Source organism: Oncorhynchus kisutch, linkage group LG28 (genome assembly GCF_002021735.2).
Source record: "Oncorhynchus kisutch isolate 150728-3 linkage group LG28, Okis_V2, whole genome shotgun sequence".
Classification (NCBI taxonomy): Eukaryota; Metazoa; Chordata; class Actinopteri; order Salmoniformes; family Salmonidae; genus Oncorhynchus; species Oncorhynchus kisutch.
In genome coordinates this window covers 10,672,067-10,679,705 of record NC_034201.2, presented here as the reverse complement: position 1 = coordinate 10,679,705, position 7,639 = coordinate 10,672,067, and positions in this window count along the sequence as shown.

The window sequence follows — 7,639 nt, the reverse complement described above, 5'->3', positions numbered from 1 at the left end:
GATTATTATTATTAAGTTTATAAAACAATACATAAAAGATGAGTCTTGGGTCAAGGGAATGCATCACAACAAGTCTTACCAGTTGTGTCTTATAACCACAGAAGCAAGGAAATAGCATTGAACAAATAGTAAAGAGGTGTTACCTGATAATTAATTACCTGTTAGCACCAAGGTGGAAAACGTGAAACAAACCAAACTAAAAATCCATTTAAATTCTCTTTTTGACAGCACCTCTTTGATTTGAACGAAACCTTTCATTGTAGAAGTGGCCAGAAAGGGACTTTTTGGACCTGAATGCCAAAACGTTCAAGAGATAAAGGTGCTCAAATTGTATCTATTTTGCATACCCCACCATACCATGAGACATCCATGTCTTCGTCAGTGGAAAAGATAAATGGTTTGGATTGATATAATTTGTAAAAAACAATCAATTTTATTTAAAAAATATATATAATTATAAAGTACAATGTCTTTTTTTTTAACATTAAATGTCAATTATCTAAAATCTCGTAAACTCCGATATTTTTCATATTTGTATATATTGCCGCTTAGACCCTCTTTTACATCATCTGAGGTTTTTGTGTTGTGCCTGTCATCGGTTGGAGACACAACATGCTCTTTCTATGATTTCAATAGGTTAGTAGCCAACACTTAACCGCTAGGCTACCTGTTTACAACAAGTGATGGTAGACGAGGCGTCTGTTACAGCATTCCTTATTTTAATTTAGACAAACACATGACTAACTTCATCTTGGCGCGACAACAAATGGTCAACTCATGCACAATTAGGCCTAATCTGTGCTTCAGTCTGTAGCCTACTGATAACAACGACAGCTGCAGGTAGCCTGTTAACTCTGATCCCATCTGGGCCAGGGGTAACATCATGTCATGTTTTTATGGACTAAGTTATAGGCCCATTTATTTTTGTTCTGAGAAAATGTAATGTGATCAAATGGGGTTTATATTCACACTTCAGGTGGCTTGGCTACCAAGACCTTTTTAATCCAGAATTATTGACTGGAATGAATCAATCAACACAATAGTGATGACTCACTATATGAGTATCTTTTTAATTACAGATCCAAAGGCCTACCCGATGCAACCCTGCATACAACCATCTCAGCCCTGTAAATTCTATTGTCCAATCACAGTTGTTTTTTTAAACCATATAACCTGATTAGAAAAAAAATAAAGCAGATTTATTACTGTCATACCCTACAACTAGGGTCTGGAGTTTTACCTGGTTACGTTAGCCTACCAGATCAGGAAAAACTCTGGTCCCCAGGGAAACTATTCTCCCCCCCCCCCCCCCCCCCCCCCCACCACCACTCTTGGATACTACTTCTGAAATCCCCACACAATGTTACAAATGAAGAAGCATACGCTACATAACCTGTAAGTACGGTCTACTATCTTGACGTTTTGGTGGCACGAATGTGCTTCCATAGGTTAGCACTCAGGGGGATAGATATGGACCTTACAGGAAGGACACATTTCCCCAGCAGGTGGCACTATGTCTCGGATAATAACTTCATGTTTATGTTTAATTCCAAAATAACCACATCGAGCCTATGCCTCATTAGGAAAGCATGTGGATCAGTTAGCCCTACGGGTCTACTTTCGAAAGTTCACAAGGTCCAGCAAGGCACATTAACAGGGCAGTCATATGGTGTATTTTGTTAGGATGTATTGGCATTAACAGATGCCATTGGAATTATTGGCTTCTCCTGACACTGAGATGCGCTGCCTGTCTGGTCTAGTGGATCATCATTCTCCCGAATGACAGAAAAATACGTTTCATCATGGCCACACATTTCTCTGGCGCAGCCCATATTGGAATCCTGGCACCGCCAGTGGCTGGCTGCAGCTTCTGTTGAGAGAGAGCAGTAGTAAAAGGTATGCACACAAGCACGAAACCCGCCCTGCCCGAATCAATTCTCAGAATTTGAGGCCCAGCCCAGTATAAGCCTTGAGTGGAAGAGGAAGGCAAGATAACAGAGAAATGTTGTTGATTTTTTTCGTACCTTTTTTTTCTTTTTAGGTGGGACCCCTGGTGTCGTGAGGCCCCAGGCACTTGCCTTTTTTGCATAATGGTAATTCTGCCACTGCTGGCAGTAAACAGTCTGTAGTCTATCCAGTCACTGGTCTAAGACTACCTGATAACGCGCAGAAGGGAAGATGGCACAGGGTAGAGAGGTAAAGCAAGGGCTAGGCCTGAGCTAAGACTGGGGCCTGGGGCTGGGCCTGTGTCTGTTGCTGCTCAGGACACTTGACAGATATACTGACAGACTGCATTATGTATATGGACAGATGCCACTTTCCCTGAGGACAGCACACATTCTATCAGGATGTTACACGCATTGGATAACTTGCTTTATTGAAACCTGTCCCAGAGATCACTTTCAAATCGATCTCTAGTTGTGTACAACCACACTACCAAGCAAATGCGTACCTACTGTATGTGATCCGATCTGTAATTTAATCATGCGCGTCCATAATAGTGAGTCTGTGGAAAAGTCAACCTGAAGCATGAACAAATAAAGTTTGTCATTTCCAAATGAATTCACGGAGGGCTACATGTTGGAGTTCAGGCTTTTGACCATTACAGAGTACGAGGCCAAGTCTCAAATAAGGCTTTTCATATTTCATGGCTTTTAGAAAGGGCTCACAGAGCTTGTTTTTTTTCCCAACTCACAGCTGTCTCCCAGTGTTAGTTATTGAAGTTGAGATGTTCATGAAGCAATGCAGATCAAACTGAAGCATCTTGGGTTTTGTTTGTGTGTTCTACAACCTTGTAAAGATCAGGGGGTGACTGGGATAGGCAATTTAACTTTCATCAAGGTTCAATATGGTCTAAAAATGTTATAATCTCTTTTCATTGTCAGCGTTATGATATGCGTAACATCCGTAATAGTTGTGGATGTTATGGATATTGACGTATCAATTCTTAGCCTCAGAATCTTGTGCATTCACCACGTTTTGTGTGCTTGTTTCTGATAAGTATTCTTCCGATTTTAATAGGAGCAATTGTTGATACCTTGAAACTGATGTGTTTGAGCTAAGATTAGGCCTGCTGAAAAAAGAGCATAGACCAGCTTGACATTTTTGCTGGTCTATGATCTTTTTTGCTGTTCCATACTGGTCTATGCTGGTCCATACTGGTCTATGCTGGTCTATGCTGGTCCATGCTGGACAGTGCTGGTCTAATACTGGTCAAGCTGGTCTGACCAACATGGTCTAGCTGGTTATGCTGGCTGGCCTGTCACCAGCATACCAACATCACCAGCATCAAAGCGTCCAAAATATAACAAAGACTGGTCACCAGCAAAACCAGCCCTATGCTGGTCTGTGTTGTTTTTATTTCTGAAAGGGAACTTAGAAAATATATGCTGAAATGCATTTATTATACATGGCAGTTTGTTTTAGATAGAGAGATGGAAAGAGTTTATCAACTATCTGTGAATAGTACTGGAGTGGCGGTATACTGTCTCATTTGCATTTAAAAAATATATATATTTCAGAAAAATGTTAATACAAAAATAAAATGGTTATATTTGTAAAGGTTACATCTAGGGTGTGATGCCAGGCCTTGTATACTATTCAGGCTACCTGTAATTATGCTATCAATGCCTTCTGCTAATATTTTAAAACATTCCAAATGACAACAAATGAGTTACGATAGATTTTTAGCAAGAAATCTTTAAGATTTGAATGGCCATTTCAGACTCTGTAACTTCCATAATGTAGGGTGTAACATCCCATAACAAAGAGTGTAACATCCATAACGGAGGGTGTAACATCCATAATGTAGGGTGTAATATCCATATCAAAGAGTGTAACATCCATAATGTAGGGTGTAACATCAATAACAAAGAATGTAACATCCATAATGTAGGGTGTAACATTCATAACAAAGAGTGTAACATCCATAATGTAGGGTGTAACATCCATAATGTAGGGTGTAACATCCATAACAAAGAATGTAACATCCATAATGTAGGGTGTAACATTCATAACAAAGAGTGTAACATCCATAACTGAGGGTGTAACATCCATAACGGAGGGTGTAAAATCCATAACGGGGGGTGTAACATCCATAACGGAGGGTGTAACATCCATAATGTAGGGTGTAACATCCATAACGGAGGGTGTAACATTCATAACAAAGAGTGTAACATCCATAATGTAGGGTGTAACATCCATAACAAAGAATGTAACATCCATAATGTAGGGTGTAACATCCATGACAAAGAGTGTAACATCCATAACGGAGGGTGTAACATCCATAACGGAGGGTGTAACATCCATAATGTGGGGTGTAACATCCATAACGGAGGGTGTAACATCCATAACGGAGGGTGTAACATCCATAACGAAGGGTGTAACATCCATAATGTAGGGTGTAACATCAATAACAAAGAATGTAACATCCATAATGTGGGGTGTAACATCCATGACAAAGAGTGTAACATCCATAACGGGGGGTGTAACATCCATAACGAAGGGTGTAACATCCATAATGTAGGGTGTAACATCAATAACAAAGAATGTAACATCCATAATGTGGGGTGTAACATCCATGACAAAGAGTGTAACATCCATAACGGAGGGTGTAACATCCATAACGGAGGGTGTAACGTCCATAACAAAGAGTGTAACATCCATAATGTAGGGTGTAACATCCATAATGGAGGGTGTAACATCCATAACGGAGGGTGTAACATAACAGAGGGTGTAACGAAGGGTGTAACATTCATAACGGAGTGTGTAACATCCATGACGGAGGGTGTAACATCCATAACAAAGAATGTAACATCCATAATGTAGGGTGTAACATCCATAAAAGAATGTAACATCCATAATGTAGGGTGTAACATCCATGACAAAGAGTGTAACATCAATAACGGAGGGTGTAACATCCATAACAAAGAGTGTAACATCCATAACTGGGGTGTAACATCCATAACGGAGGGTGTAACATCCATAATGTAGGGTGTAACATCCATAACGAAGGGTGTAACATCCACAACGGCGGGTGTAACATCCATAACGGCGGGTGTAACATCCATAACGGAGGGTGTAACATCCATAACAAAGAGTGTAACATCCATAACAAAAAGTGTAACATCCATAACGGAGGGTGTAACATCCATAACAAAGAGTGTAACATCCATAATGTAGGGTGTAACATCCATAACGGAGGGTGTAACATCCATAACGGAGGGTGTAACATCCATAACGGAGGGTGAAACATCCATAACGGAGGGTGTAACATCCATAACGGAGGGTGTAACATCCATAACGGAGGGTGAAACATCCATAACGGAGGGTGTAACATCCATAACGGAGGGTGTAACATCCATAACAAAGAGTGTAACATCCATAATGTAGGGTGTAACATCCATAACGGAGGGTGTAACATCCATAACGGAGGGTGTAACATCCATAACGGAGGGTGTAACATCCATAACGGAGGGTGTAACATCCATAACGGAGGGTGAAACATCCATAACGGAGGGTGTAACATCCATAACGGAGGGTGTAACATCCATAATGCCTCTTATTTTATTTATTTCTCCAAAAAGCCAATATTTAGACGTCCGCTTTTTAAGTACACACTCCCCCAGGGGGCACTATAGACAAACACATCGAAAGTTTAGTTTAGATTTTGTTTGTCCATTCTGTGAGACATTAAAGTTGTGATTTTGCATTCAAATGAAATGGTCGTAACGCTGGAATCGCCCCTATCTTTGCACATGTTGACCCATACACACTCTCAACTCACATGTTGACCCATTCACACTCTCAACTCACATGTTGACCCATACACACTCTCAACTCACATGTTGACCCATACACACTCTCAACTCACATGTTGACCCATACACACTCTCAACTCACATGTTGACCCATACACACTCTCAACTCACATGTTGACCCATACACACTCTCAACTCACATGTTGACCCATACACACTCTCAACTCACATGTTGACCCATACACACTCTCAACTCACATGTTGACCCATACACACTCTCAACTCACATGTTGACCCATACACACTCTCAACTCACATGTTGACCCATACACACTATCAACTCACATGTTGACCCATACACACTCTCAACTCACATGTTGACCCATACACACTCTCAACTCACATGTTGACCCATACACACTCTCAACTCACATGTTGACCCATACACACTCTCAACTCACATGTTGACCCATACACACTCTCAACTCACATGTTGACCCATACACACTCTCAACTCACATGTTGACCCATACACACTCTCAACTCACATGTTGACCCATACACACTCTCAACTCACATGTTGACCCATACACACTCTCAACTCACATGTTGACCCATACACACTCTCAACTCACATGTTGACCCATACACACTCTCAACTCACATGTTGACCCATACACACTCTCAACTCACATGTTGACCCATACACACTCTCAACTCACATGTTGACCCATACACACTCTCAACTCACATGTTGACCCATACACACTCTCAACTCACATGTTGACCCATACACACTCTCAACACACATGTTGACCCATACACACTCTCAACTCACTTGTTGACCCATACACACTCTCAACTCACATTGTTGACCCATACACACTCTCAACTCACATTGTTGACCCATACACACTCTCAACTCACATTGTTGACCCATACACACTCTCAACTCACATTGTTGACCCATACACACTCTCAACTCACATTGTTGACCCATACACACTCTCAACTCACATTGTTGACCCATACACACTCTCAACTCACATGTTGACTGTATGCAAAATAAAGCATCACTAAAGCTTCCAGTATCTTAACTTACCCCAAAATAATTCTTACTGACCTCAAAATAAAGAAAAGGGAATGGAAACAGAGGTGATAATGGATGGATAAAGAGAGTGCATCAAAATGCAGCTGTAACTTTAGCACCTGTCTGCAGAGCCCCTAGGGTAAATGGATAGCTCAATGGGGGAAGATCTGAATACACTGTACCTCAGTTGACAACCGCAAATCTAGTTTGGAGACAATTACTCTCCTTCTCTATCCAACTCTCTGTTTGTTTTTTTCCATCTGTGTTTTCCAATCTGAACTGACATGGTCTTCCCAGGTAAAAGTCTGTACAGATCAGATAAATCCTATATATTGAAGATTTATTTCTCATGTGAATAAAATGCACCACAAACATTTATTACTCCCAGAGTCGGTAATACGGTAAAAGAAAAGCAACAACACTGCATCAGAGAAAATCTAGCATGAACACACAGTCCTACAGAGAAGTCTGGAAAAGGAATTGATCAGAGATCATTTCCAACACCAGGGAGATGGAGACTGTTTATTCCTCCAGAAGCCAGACAGAGGGAGAGGAGGCAAGCAGAATGTAGCGACGTGATATTGCAGCAGAGATTGCATGTTTTGCTGAGCTGTTTCATTACTTTTCCACTCATTCATACCTGTCCCTGTTATAGCCTTTACTTGTTGTTCTCTTTTTAACACTCTTTCTTTTCTCCTCCTGAGGCTATTGTTAGTTTTTGATTCCCTCTTTTTATAGTTTTGTTTCTGTTGGGCTGGAGGGGGCTCCAATTCCCTGCATTACCGCTCCC